Here is a 14,631-nt window from a genome sequence, read left to right as displayed (position 1 = left end):
AATCCTCCAAGTCCCTCTTATAGTCATTAACTGAATCAGCATCACAACATCCCCGGCAGTGCATTCCCCAACCTCACTGTCCTGACTGTGATGAACCCCGCTACTTCTGTTCCTTTAAATGAAAGTTCTTTCCTCTAGTCTGGAAGGGGAGGCCTCTGGTACGTGATTCTCTTTATGGGTAAAAAGGTCCCCTGCTATTTGTCTATAATGTCCTCTAATGTACTTGTAAAGTCTAATCATGTCCCTCACAAGCGCCTTTTTTCCAGAGAAAACAACCCCACCTTGTCAGTCTCCCCTCATAATCTCCTCCTCTAACCAGTTTAGTTGCACTTAGTCTCTGCACTCTCTCCAGCTCATTTATATCCCTCTTAAGACTGGAGTCCAAAACTGCCCCCATACTCCAGAAGAGGCCTCACCAGGGACCTATAAAGAGGCAGAATTATGTTTCATCCCTTGAGTTAATGCCCTTTTTTATACAAGACAGAACTTTATTTGCTTTAGTAGCCACAGAATGACACTGCCCAGAATTAGACAACTTGTTATCTACAAAAAACACCAAGATCCTTTTCATTTATAGGGATACTGTCATGAGACTACATATAGGTCATATTTATGTCTTTGTTAGAGATGTTGGTGCAAATGCTTGAAGTGGCCACTTATTATTACACATGTCCAAGGAAGCAAAATAAAGACAAAAGAGATCCTCTAATGTCCTAGACTTGCATTGCATTTATATTATTTTTGCCAAAGTGCATAACCTGCATTTATCAACATTGAACCTCATTTTCCAGTTTGCTGCCCAGTTTCCCAAAATGCAAAAATAGAAACAGTACTTTCAATGGCCACCTCCAGGTCATTAATAAACAAGTTGAAAAGCAAGGGACCTAGTACAGAGCCCTGTTGTACCCCACTATCTCACATTAGATTATAGTTTGTTTTGGCTTCATGATATTACACTGGAATCAAAAATGGGGATAAAGGACAGACTTGTTCAGTGCTGGGAAACTGGGTTTAATGTTTCCAAATCCAGTTGCAGGAACTACTTTTGTTTTAGGGTGGGCTCATGTCTAGGACATTAGAGGATCTCTTTTGTCTTTATTTTGCTTCCTTGGACATGTGTAATAATAAGTGGCCACTTCAAGTATTTGCACCAATATTTCTAATAAAGACATATATATAACCTATATGTACCCGCCCTATTCAAATTGACCTAAGCGTAAGAGTACTAACGAAGTTTCGGCAGATATAAGCGTTAGTGAAAGTTCGCGATGAAATTCTCACCAGCATTTGTCTGCTGAGAGGCAACTTTGAATTTTAGTGAATTAGCGTAGTGGTAACGAATTTGCACCCAGTGAATTGGAGCAAATGTGGTGAACCCTTCTCAGGCGAAAATTTGGCCTTTCGTGAATTTGCTGCTTGACAACTCAACCCACAGTCCCGGGTTTCTTGTGAGATGTCCCGAGTTTCTCCTGCACTGACGCCAGAAAAAGATACAAAGTTTCTGAAACTTAATTAAAATAAAAGGCTTTTTGGCAGAGAACCCAGAACACTGAACAGCTGCACCTACTGTAGATACATTTGTAACAATTTAAAATAAGCAAAAAACAACTGTAACAATTTAAGATAAGCAGATTTCTTGGAGAACGGTGACTCACAGCTTAAAGGGCAATTCACTTTCATTAGCAAAACATATAAAACATGAGCCTAAAACTCCCAGAAATGTGTTGGGCGAATTTCTCCTGTTTCGCTGAAAAATTCGCAAATTTCCAGCAAAATGATTCCAAACAAATATTTGTGAAGCTCAAATTTTGACGCCCGCGTCAATTCACGCCAATTTTGACGCCGGTGTTAAAGTCAGTGGGCATCCAAATAGTGTTGACGCGTGACGGTTTTGACGCAGGCGACTTTTTCACACATCAAATTCGATGGGAGTTTCGGGAATTCATTTACCGGCTGCGAAACGCGGAAATACGATCCTGCCACCTGCTGGGCAAACTTTGAACTGTAATCGTCCCAGGAAAAGGGACATAACTGTCTGGGTGAATCAAATGACCACTTATGTGTCCAAATACAGGGGAAACTGAGTAAAATATACCTAAACCTTAGGGTCTCTACATTTAATTCCAGTCTGAGGTGACAGGCATATTTATTTTCCCTGGATTCTGAGCTTTCACTTTCATATCTAATTCCTGGTTTCCTGTAAATGACTTGCAGTTATGACAATTGTTGGGGTGGGGGAGACGGCTGCAGGGAAGAGACAAATAATAGATTGTTTAATGTATGGGAAACATAGAATTTAGCAGACAACAGACAACCACAACATTAAAGGGAAAGTATATGCACTTTTTTCAAAATTGTTGCAATAATTAGGACTGCAGAACCTGTATAACGAGCTTCTCTTTATCTAAAGTGAGAAAAGGCTGTAGCTGGGGAAGGGAGGGGTTTGTTTATGCAGATGCTTCTGCATATTTTTCAAGCTCCCAAAATGTCTAAAGGTTGACCTATTTTACCAATATTTATTGAAATTGTATATGAATTAGAGCCTCATGGGGCCCCTATGCCTCCTGGGTCCCCCTGCTGCTGTAGGGTCTGCTTCCTCTGTAGTTACACCCTTGGTCGGCTCTATGCCTGTTGCAATTATAGCTACCAGTTCAATTCAAACCAATGTTCGAAGAGTGTTGTAATAGTCGCTTGCGTCAAAACTATCACACATCAACAATATTCGGACACCCATTGACCTTAATGCGGGTGTCAAAATTTACGCAAATTGACACAGGTGTCAAAATTTGCGAATTTTTTCACAAGAAATTATAGAATTTTTTCGGTGCAACAGGACAAAGTCACCCATCACTGATAGAGACCACTGATTAACAGGTCCACTGTATTTAAAATTGGTGTTAAGACTGCATGACTGTTAGTGAGCCAATGAAACAGTTGTAGCAGCAACCGGCAGTACTAATGGGATGCTTCCCAGCAATACACCCCATACGCTTGAATCAGCCTCTCATCACCAGCCCAATGCCCTCCTAACTGATCACTGTCCCATTTTTGTGAGCGCTCCAATGCCCTGCCTATAGAAACTAAAAAGAAGATCGAGTGCGCCTCAAAAGTCACATGACTGTGGCCATCTGGGAAACTAACAACATGTCTAGCCCCATGTCAGATTTCAAAATAAAAGATGTGTTTACTCTTTTGAAAATTGTATTTCTGTGCAGAATTCTGCTGGAGCAGCACTATTCACTATTAAAAAAAAACAAGTTTTCCCATGACAGTATCCCTTTAACATAGAAGGGTGAGTTTGGTTTATAAAGAGAGATTTTTAATCGGGAGCAATTAGGCAAAAATAAGGACCCCCCCCCAAAAAAAGCTTTAACTACAGAAATGACATATATTTTTATTTATAAGCAAAATACCATTATTTAGCACATTCAATCTTGCCTTCTTATTGATTTGATAGATTAGCAATTTATAAGTTATAAAGATATGCTTTTATGTTTCAGATCATGTCATTCTTCAGCCTGGGAATTCAAATTTCCGCTTACTCTCGGCAGAGCTTATGATACCGTATAACACAGCCCCGTGCATATTTTAAAAACGAAAGAAGCCGCTTAGCTATAGGCAATCCATGATTAATGAGCCAATCAATAAGCTGAAAAGCTAATTTAACCAGCCAAATCAGCCAATCCAACAAAGCCCTGACCACCTTCACTAAAGTAGATTTGACACTCAGTGAGGAATTGTGGCTCTCAGCTTTTTCTATGTAATCGTCAAATTCCGGGACAAGCTCAAGAGATGTTTCCATCTCATTAGAGAGTTGAGTTTGAGCAAGTTCTGATTCTTCTTTAGTGGTTGGAAATGGCTTGTTTTCATATTCAAACTTCGCCTTGTTTTTGTCCGGATATTTCAGGTTTTCGGTAAGGAGTTTGAGATTTTCCAAAGTCCAAATTTTTCTATTGTAAAAAAAGAAAAGCAGAGACAGCATTATGAGCAGCAATCAGCATGGCTTTATGAAGGATAGGTCATGTCACACTAATTTGATTGCTTTTTATGATGAGGTAAGTAAGATGCTGGACAGTGGGGGGGGGGCAGTAGATGTGATCTATTTGGATTTTGCCAAAGCGTTTGATTCTGTGCCCCACAAACGACTGCTTTCTAAACTAAGGTCTGTTGGGCACATGGAAAGGAAACTGGCTACAGGATCAGGTACAGAGGGTGGTTGTTAATGGGACATTCTCTACTTGGAGTAAGGTTCTTAGTGGGGTCCCCCAGGGCTCAGTATTGGCTCCACTTTTATTTAACTTGTTCATTAATGACTTAGGGGAGGGTATTGTAAGTAATGTATCAGTGTTTGCAGATGACACAAAACTATCAGCCCAATTAATTCCATCCAGGATGTGGCACTTGCAGCAGGATCTTGACAAACTGGCAATCTGGGCAGCTAAGTGGCAAATGAGATTCAATGTTGATAAATGTAAAGTCCTGCACCTGGGATGTAAGAATATCCACTTATACCCTTAAAGGATAAGTAAACCTTTAGAATAAGTGAATGTAAAATTGATGAGGGGGCTATTCTAAGCACTTTTGCAATTTACATCCATTATTTATTTTGTTTTTATTCCAAGATATTAAGGGATACTTTTAATTTGAATGAATTTTGTTCCAACAGCGCCACCTGCTGGTCAGTTTCCCCCCAGTCTGACCACCAAGTAGTCAAGAAAGTTGTCAGGAGAAAGAATGATGTTCTTCTGCTTAGGAAAGATTTGAGAAAGGTTTCTAATTGTTTTCCTAAGCAGAAGAACATCAGAGCAGCCTCTTTCTTTCTCCTGACAACTTCCTTGACTACTTGATGGTCAGACTGGTGGGAAACTGACCAGCAGGTGGTGCTATTGTAACAAAATTCATTTATATTAACAGTACATGTATCCCTTAATATCTTGGAATAAAAAAAAAAAATATATGAATGTAAATGACAAAAGTGCTTAGAATAGCCCATTGTAAATTTTACACTCACTTATTTTAAAAGGTTTACTCCTTTAATGGGACTGCACTAGGCAAATCCATAATGGAAAAGGACCTTGGAGTCCTTGTAGATGATAAACTTGTCTGTAGCAAGCAATGCCAGTCAGCAGCATCAAGGGCAAATAAGGTCTGGAGCTGTATTAAATGGGGCATAGAGTCAAGGGAGGAGGGGGTCATTCTTCCACTGTATAGAGCACTGGTAAGGCCCCATCTAGAATATGCCGTACAGTTTTGGTCTCTGTCACTCAAACAGGACATTATTGTATTAGAGAGGGTACAGAGAAGGGCAACTAAGCTGGTAAAAGGCATGGAAAATCTTAGCTATGAGGAAAGACTGGACAAATTGGGGATGTTAACACTGGAGAAGAGGCGCTTAAGGGGTGATATGATAACTATGTATAAATATATAAGGGGATCATATAATAATCTCTCTAATACTTTATTTACCAGTAGGTCTTTCCAGCTGACACGAGGTCACCCATTCCGATTAGAAGAAAAGAGGTTCCAGCTAAATATTGGGAAGGGGTTTGTTACAGTGAGAGTTGTGAAGATGTGGAATTGTCTCCCTGAATCAGGGGTACAGGCTGATACATTAGATAGGTATAAGAAGGGGTTGGATGGTCTTTAGCAAGTGAGGGAATACAGGGATATGGGAGATAGCTCATAGTACAAGTTGATCCAGGGACTAGGATCAACCATTGTCATTTTGGAGTCAGGAAGGATTTTTTTTTCCCCTCTGAGGTAAATTGGAGAGACTTCAAATGGGTTTTTGCCTTCCTCTGGATCAACTGGCACATATGCAGGTTAAAAAAAGTAAAAAGGTTGAACTTGATGGACGTGTGTCTTTTTTCAACCTAACTTACTATGTTTATGTTACTATGACAGAAGTCAGATACATGAATTAGAATTGTGTATAAAGGCTCAGAGTTGGCCAGTGCCGGATTTACATAGCGGGCACCCCTAGGCCATTCCTAGGGTTTCCTATTCATGCAAATTTTCATCATCGGGACCGGAGCAATGGGGATTGGCACACAAGAAATTAAAAAACTATTTTATCTCCTGAGCATTCTCAGTGTTTCTGAACCAATAAGGGTGTGGTTGGGCAGCATGCCGCCCCCTAAAATCCTGCCGCCTTAGGTCCGGGCCTCAGTGGCGTAACTACCGGGGGAGCAGGGGGTGCAATTGGGCCATGGCCCGCACCCCCGCAGGGCCCCCCGGCAGTCACGCACCGTCTGGATTCTGCAGCTGCCGCACGGATGATGGTGGGGGCGGGGCCCGGCTGCACGGCCCGCACCAGGGCCCGCCCCCATCTAGTTCCGTCACTGCCGGGCCTTGGTGGCCTTTCCACAAATCCAGGCCTGGAATTGGCAGGTTTAGAAGGACATAGAAATAGTTTTTATGGCAAGAAAAATACCAAGTACAGTAGATATTTGTTTGTTTAAAGGTGGCCATACACGAGCCAATAAAAGCTGCCAACAGACCGAGCAGGCAGCTTATTGGCCCATGTGGGGCCCTCTGACGGGCTTCCCCGATCGATATCTGGCAGGGTTAAAATTCCCACTGGATTGCGGACCATAGTCCTGCATTATAAACCGATCATTGGGCCCTAGGGTCTAGATCAGTATCGGGGAGAGATCCGCTTGTTTGGCAGCATCACTGTCATGCCATCTTACTCACATCAGGGTACAAAAGTTGTATATAGAGGTTGGTCAGGGGGCTGTTGTAGGCACAGACCTGCAGATAGACATGAAAAGGAATAAATCTGCCCAGGAGTAGGAATGAGCAAATCTGTTCCGCTTCCATTCATCTAAATTTTTTTTATATGCACAACTTTTTAGTCCAAATGCATTAAAGTGAATGGGGCATCAAAATTTTTTCTGTCGCAGCAATTTTTTCCACTGCAAGTTCTTGAAAAAATTTGCAGGTGGCGAAGTGTATAAATTCGGTGTGATCCATGCCTGGTGAATAAATTCACCCATCTCTACCCAGGAGTGTAGTGTATTATAATGTTGTACCCTTCAAAAGCGTTCCAGCACTAATTCAGGCTGAGAACGGAATCCCCTTTTAATAAAGGCACCAAATTATCTGGTTGCCAATATGCAGGCGCCATGTCAGACATCAAAGATTCATGAAAGATTAAATAAAGTAATGGTAATTACAGTGCTGAGGTTCCTTAGTACTAATTCTTGCATAGAGGATTTACCTCGTGTCGAGTACATAGTGAATAAAGTACCCCTATTTAGTGATGGGCGAATTTGGGGCGCTTCGGTTTGCCGAAAAATTCGCGAATTTCCCGCAAAATTTGCAAAATGGTGAAAAATTAGCGAAACGGCGCCGGCGTCCGTTTTTTTTTGCCGCCGGCAAATTCGCTGGCGAAAACGCGTGTCCATTTTTTTGATGATGGCGAATTTTCACAGCGGTTTTGCGAATTTATTCACTGGCGGCGAATCGCGGAAATTCACTGTGATTTTGCGCCTGGAGAATAAATTTGCCCATCACTACCCCTATTGTAACATATAAGGATATTATAAGTCACTGAGGAGTTCCATGACGATATAAAAAAAAACGAGGCCGAAGGCTGAGTCATGGAACTCCGAGGTGACTTCTATTATCCTCATATTTTCCAACAAGGGGCACTTTATTTATTATAATACACAAGTTTTCCGTGAGTCATGTGACAAAAATGACATCACTAAGCTCAGTTTTTAACTGATGACATCACTAAGAGCCGTTTATAAGGATATAAATTACAGGATAATTATGGCTTTTGTGTATTACATATTTATAAATGGCCCATTATCTTCTTATAGGGTGAGATACAATATATGGGGGAGATCAGTTTTTGATGCTTATACAACATGGTTCTGAAGTTCGATCAGATAATTAATTTAAAAAGTAAGTATTTTATCATCAGAGCAGTCAGTGTGTTGTACTAAAAATAAAATACATACCAAATCATCGAAATTCTTCATCAGACTGAAAATCATTTTTACGCTTTGCCGTCAAAGACTGTACCACCTAGGAAAGAAAAAGGCATATTTGATGTATGTGAACACGATTATAGGTGTGACTTACAGGTTATGAATAACACACGTTTCTTGCAAACATTCAAAATAAATAGAGGACATTTGATAATTCTAAAGAGAAAGATATGACCACATTTTTTTCCTGTATTGTCACCTGGATAATGGAATTCCCTATGAAGAAAGATGGTTATAAGTTGAATGCTGCTGAGGATTTGTTTCCCTGGCATTTCTAGACCTGAATCCTCCTTCACTTCTTCTGGTCTCTTAATATTTACTCCACTTGGAATTTAAAGATGTATTTAAAAGGCATCAACAAGAAGGCTTTGTTATCAGTTTGTAGCAGGCTTGTAAGAGACTAAAGTATAATAGATACCGGTAATTTGCAATTTGATCAGTAGGTGGCAGATATGGAGGTCAGATCTCAATTTGGGAAAATGACCAGCAGGTGGTGCTGTTGTATCAAAATAAATTCATGTTTAATAGTACACATATCTTTTAATATCTTGGAATTAAAAATAATAAATATACATAGAAAAAGTGTTTAGAATAACACCAATCAATTTTGCATTGACTTATTTTTAAGATATACTTATCGTTTAAGACCCTGTTACTTCTACTACTTCTACTACTTCATCTGCTGATATCTCTCCCTCCATTCCTTTCTCACACATCCCCCCATTAGGTTGAATTGACAAGTTACATACCGTATGGGTGCGGAAGAAACAACGAAATGTTTTGCTTTTCTCTGGCTACATTTATAAAGAGTTTAGGCAGGTTTACTGTAAATCTGATGGCATTTTTTAAAATCTACATTAAAGGATAAGTAAACCTTTAAACTAAATGAATGTAAAATTGACGAGAGTGCTAGTCTAAGCACTTTTGTAATTTACATTCATTATTTATTCTTTTTTCATTCCAAGATATTACGGGAAACATTTAATGTTAATATAAATGAATTTTATTACAACAGCGCCACCTGCTGGTCAGTTTCCCACCAGTCTGACCACCAAGTAGTCAAGGAAGTTGTCAGGAGAAAGAAAGAGGCTGCTCTGATGTTCTTCTGCTTAGGAAAACAATTAGAAACATTTTTCAAAACTTTTCTAAGCAGAAAAACATCAGAGCAGCCTCTTTCTTTCTCCTGACAACTTCCTTGACTACTTGGTGGTCAGACTGGTGGAAAACTGACCAGCAGGTGGCGCTGTTGTAACAAAATTCATTTATATTAACAGTACTTGTATCCCTTAATATCTTGGAATGAAAAAAGAATAAATAATGAATGTAAATCACAAAAGTGCTTAGAATAGCACTCTCATCAATTTTAAAATCGCTTATTTTAAAGGTTTACTTATCATTTAAAATGCAGATTTATCAAGGGTCGAATTTCGAGTTTATGGGACTTATATTAAACTCCCACAAACTTGAAATTCTGAAAAAAAACGACCAATTGAAATGTATTTAAAAAATCACATTTTTTAAATTCGGGTGAGTAGGATGGACCTGCAAACTCGAACTGAATTCAAATCGAATTTGATCAAATTTGATTACAGTTTTTTCAAAAAAGATTTTTTTTCAAAGTCCATCAAATGACTCCAATTGGTTCAAAGAGGTCCCCTATAAGCTAAAACAGCAATTTGGCAGGTTTTAGATGGTGAATAGTCGAATTCGAATTGTTAAAGAGACAGTACATGATACACTTTGGAATTCGAATTTTTTTAAAACTCGAATCGAATGTGGACTATTCCGCAGTCGAATTACACTAAAATCAGATTGACCTTCGAATTTAAAATGTAAAATTTTCAATTCAAACCTTGATAAATCTGCCCCGAAGTATTGTGTAACCATGCCCTTATTTTATACTTTGGTCAAGATCCATGCTTTGGTCATGTTAGTTTTGGAGACTTTATTTGATGTTCCCATTTAGTGTAAAGAGTATCTCCCTTATGACAAGGGGTTAGTTGACATCTCTGCAAAGACCCATGCGACAGCCAAAAACCAAAAGGGTAAATAGTGGCCTATTTGGTGGCTTAATCCATTAGACAATGGATTAAGCTTGAAAAATATCACTCATTTCCAAATACATCCCATGGCTACTATAGGCATGATTTCTCCCTACTATACCTACTATACCACAGTAACAGTTCCTTCCCAGAGACTATTATCCCACTGTTACTATAGGCATGATTTCTCCCTACTATACCTGCTATCCCACAGTCACACTCCCTTCCCAGAGACTAATATCCACTGTTACTATAGGCACCATCTCTCCCTACTATACCTGCTATCCCACAGTCACACTCCCTTCCCAGAGACTATTATCCACTGTTACTATAGGCACCATCTCTCCCTACTATACCTGCTATCCCACAGTCACACTCCCTTCCCAGAGACTATTATCCCACTGTTACTATAGGCACCATCTCTCCCTACTATACCTGCTATCCCACAGTCACACTCCCTTCCCAGAGACTATTATCCACTGTTACTATAGGCACCATCTCTTCCTACTATACCTGCTATCCCACAGTCACACTCCCTTCCCAGAGACTATTATCCACTGTTACTATAGGCACCATCTCTCCCTACTATACCTGCTATCCCACAGTCACACTCCCTTCCCAGAGACTATTATCCACTGTTACTATAGGCACCATCTCTCCCTACTATACCTGCTATCCCACAGTCACACTCCCTTCCCAGAGACTATTATCCACTGTTACTATAGACACCATCTCTCCCTACTATACCTGCTATCCCACAGTCACACTCCCTTCCCAGAGACTATTATCCCACTGTTACTATAGGCACCATCTCTCCCTACTATACCTGCTATCCCACAGTCACACTCCCTTCCCAGAGACTATTATCCCACTGTTACTATAGGCACCATCTCTCCCTACTATACCTGCTGTCCCACAGCCAAAGTGCTTTCCCAGAGGCTATTATTCCCATGCTTACCTGTATTAGTTCACAGCACTTTAAATTCTGGTCCTGCAAATGAAATGTTGTCCTTATTTTAAGGACAAAAGCTATAAATGTTCTGACGCTTATCTCCTCCAAACAATTAGCATTGCAATGCAAAACATACAACAAAAAGCAAATATGTTTTGTGTTTTATTACAGCAATGTACTTCTTCATTGTGATTATGGGCTATATTTATCATTGAGTGAAGCACTATGGGGTTTATTTCAGGTGATCATGTAGTACTTTGCACCCTGCCTTCCTTCTTGTAAAAAAAGTCCTTAATTAAACTGTTTCAGGGCATAGACAAGGAATGTTCAGGTTCCTAGGGAACAAAACTGATGTGGACACATTACCTATAGAGGAACAAAAGCTAATGTTAAAGTCTTGACATATACACACACACGCAGAAGGATTTGATTGTAGGATTAGCTAAAGCTGGCCATAGATGTAAAGATTAGTGATGGGTGAATTTGTCCCGTTTCGATTCACCGTGAAATTCGCAAATTTCCTGCGAAACAGGAAAAAAATTAACAAAACTCGAATTTTGACACACATTAAAGGCACATTTTCACTGCAATAATGCAAATTTATTCTCCAGCGGCGAAACATAAATTTGCTGCAAATTCGCACCTGATGAAGAAATTTGCAGATCCTACTCTGGGTGAATTTTTTCCATACAGATTAATGTGGTACGTATGGCTTAGTGAGGCAGCTGAGTGCCTGGGGCAACCCACTGGTGGATGGAGTTCAGCAGCACAGTTTTGTTGCAATATTCTGAATGGAATGCGCTACAATTTGCACAATTGTGTTTGGAAACAGATCAGACCCATCTGCAATTTTCTAAGTCAGATTTTGTCCAGTTTAGATCAAGAAATAATGATCTTAGATATTTCTTAGTTAGAACATTAGGCAAATACATATATATGTTTTGAATATTTCTTGTGTAGCGCTATAGTAAATTGAGTGCACCTTACTCTACTATAAGCTTCACTCCTAGTACATATGCTCTGGATGAGACCTATAATCTTAGGGAGTGAGCCTTCGCAGCGATGTGGAAGCAGGGTGTAGGGCAACTGTAACTGTATTCAGGGTGCAAATAATTGGGCGCCAGTGGTTCTTATAACTTAACCATAGAATAGATTTATTAGACACAATATACAAACCTCAGTGGATTGTACAATCAGCACATACAGGATCAACATTGGATAGACAATACTCACAGCACCTTTTGGTCAATATGATTCTCCTCGTGAACAAGAATAATACATGCAGCTTTGAGGAGCTTTTTCCCTAAGTTGAACCTAAGGGGAATACTCTCTACCCTAGGTCTGTACAATTAGTCCCTACTTTTTGGCAATTAGTACCCGGGATCTTAATCCCACTCACAATCCTCGGAAGAGCCTCAAACTGCTCACCTAAATAATCTAACTGTCTGTCACTCCTAGAGTGACCTATAAAGGTGAGTAGCCTATTCTTATTAAACCTGAGCTGTCTAGGTTCCACTCGAGCTCTGCCTGCCTGCTCAGGCTAGAGCCAGCACAAGATGGACGCTGAAAGCATGGCTTCAGAGCCTTTTATACTCTAGCACAATGCCATCTGCTGGTCACTGTGAGAAACAACAAGGAGCATAGCTTAAAGCAGGAATAGGAAACAGTTACCCCTCTCAACTGTATTTTAGAATCCAGTTAGGTTTCTATAACACTAGGGAAACTGCCTGCTAAATAATATTGGGGACGGCTATTCTACACATCCCTACACTTGCACCAGTGAACTATTTTCTATTTAAAAAGCAGAACAACCCCTTGGCAACCACTGCACTGAAAAATTCACCGAAACCCACCCACACCCAATAATCACCCTTCGTTTTGTGCAAATTCATAACATTTCAGGTATTACAAAGCTTCTAACTTTTCCATTGCCCAAACCTTTTCACTACTTTCCTGCTCAATGCCATATTGGCCACCTCCGTGACCAAATAACACCCAAACACATGTGGAACCTCATCTTCTTTAAAGGGGAACCAAACCCTGTTATAATAAAAATAGCTACACCCTACCCTACATAGTCAGCTCACGGGCACCATCTTCAAGCTCTTTGGTCTTCTTCGGGTCTTCTTCCTTCCATTCAGCAATTTCCGTCACTTTCGGTGCATGCGCAAAACCCTGAAGGTTGCTCCAACTGCACATGCCCCAATACGGCGTTTACTTTCTGAAGAAGACCGAAGAGCTGAAGATGGGCCCCTGAGCTCCGCTGCGCTGAATCTGCAAAGAGAGATAAGTAAAGACTTAGGGGCAATTACTGGAGTTTACACCTAGGTTGGGGGGAGCAGGGAGGGGGGACTATGTAGGTTGGGGGGGTAGGGGTTTTTATTTTATAGGGGTTTAGTTCTCCTTTAACCCCAATCTAAAAATTGTGAGAGGTGTGCTGAATTAACAGAGAGCCCCCATCCTGATGAGAACTACAATAAGCATTTGTATGGCCATAGCTCCCAAACACACTTAAGAAAAGGGAGTTTGAAACCACATTCATAGGCACCATATATAGTTAGAAGGCTTAGCACACCACCACGTAATGCTAGCAGCACTTTAAAGAGGATGTAAAGGCGAAAATATAATCCCATTTTAAATTTCTGAAATTAAATTACTGAAAAATAAAATCTAATATACTTCAATTATAAAATCTATACTGTTTTTATAAAAAAAAACCAGGATAAAACGTCCTCCCCTTGACTCACTGCTGCGGATACAAATCTCTATACGGAGAAACAAACAGAACGGCTCTAGTTTTGCCAGGCTGGGAAGGTGCAGGGGTTTATTGGAATAGAGGTTAGCTAAGGCAGGCCACATTGTGCAAACAAAACATACAATAACCCTGCACTTTGCTTCCCTCTAATTCAAAAGTATTGTTTCCCTGCAGAGTAACTGTCTAGTTTCCTATCTGCAGCTGTCAGAGCAAGAAAATCAAAGGGGGAATTTCCCTGCATACAGTCAGGTTTTTTATAAAAATGGTACAAATGTTTTAATTATTTTTCATTAAATTAAGTAAAAATGGGATTTAATTTTTTTGGCTTTACATCCCTTTTAAGTCTTCTTTTGCCTGACCTTTCTGTCATGGATCCAGACATTAACTCTGTCCTCTTGCAGAGATCAGGGAGACGATGTGTAGACTTTATAGATGTGACAATACAGAACAAGTATACAAATTTCCTAGATCAAACAAAAATACAAAATAAATGAATGTATCCATGCATTTGGCATATCTCACGGAAAAAGAGATCTACCTTGATATATTCATGCAGGTTTCAGGTCTAAAATTGTACATCTCTAGTGATGGGCAAATAAATTCGGCTGGTAAAAATTCACAGCGAATTTCCGCGTTTCGCCGTGAATCTCCTGCTCGAATTGCTTGATTATTTAATGAAAACGTTCAAATTACTCGTTTTTTTTCGTGAAAATGTTCAGATTGCTAGATTTTTTCTTGAAAACGTTCGAATTGCTTGTTTTGTTTCGTGAAAACATTGGAATTGCTCGATTTTTAAGTGAAAACGTTCGAATTGCTTGATTTTTCCGTTAAAAAGTCCGAATTGCTACATTTTTCTGTGAAAACGTTCTAATTGCTCGATTT

The 14,631-nt window shown here is 39.9% G+C and overlaps 1 long non-coding RNA gene across 1 annotated transcript; it reads right to left on the bottom strand.

Moving 5' to 3' along the window:
- Positions 1-3,378: 3,378 nt before the first annotated feature.
- On the bottom strand, positions 3,379-8,039 carry LOC121396169. The gene is made up of 2 exons (XR_005962871.1): positions 7,971-8,039; positions 3,379-3,950 (listed from the first exon to the last, which is right to left on the bottom strand). It is a non-coding gene; the product is annotated as an uncharacterized LOC121396169 (long non-coding RNA).
- Between the last annotated feature and the right edge of the window lie 6,592 nt (positions 8,040-14,631).

Source organism: Xenopus laevis, chromosome 7S (assembly GCF_017654675.1).
Source record: "Xenopus laevis strain J_2021 chromosome 7S, Xenopus_laevis_v10.1, whole genome shotgun sequence".
In the NCBI taxonomy this organism is placed as follows: domain Eukaryota; kingdom Metazoa; phylum Chordata; class Amphibia; order Anura; family Pipidae; genus Xenopus; species Xenopus laevis.
This window is presented reverse-complemented; position numbering and strand designations above follow the sequence as displayed.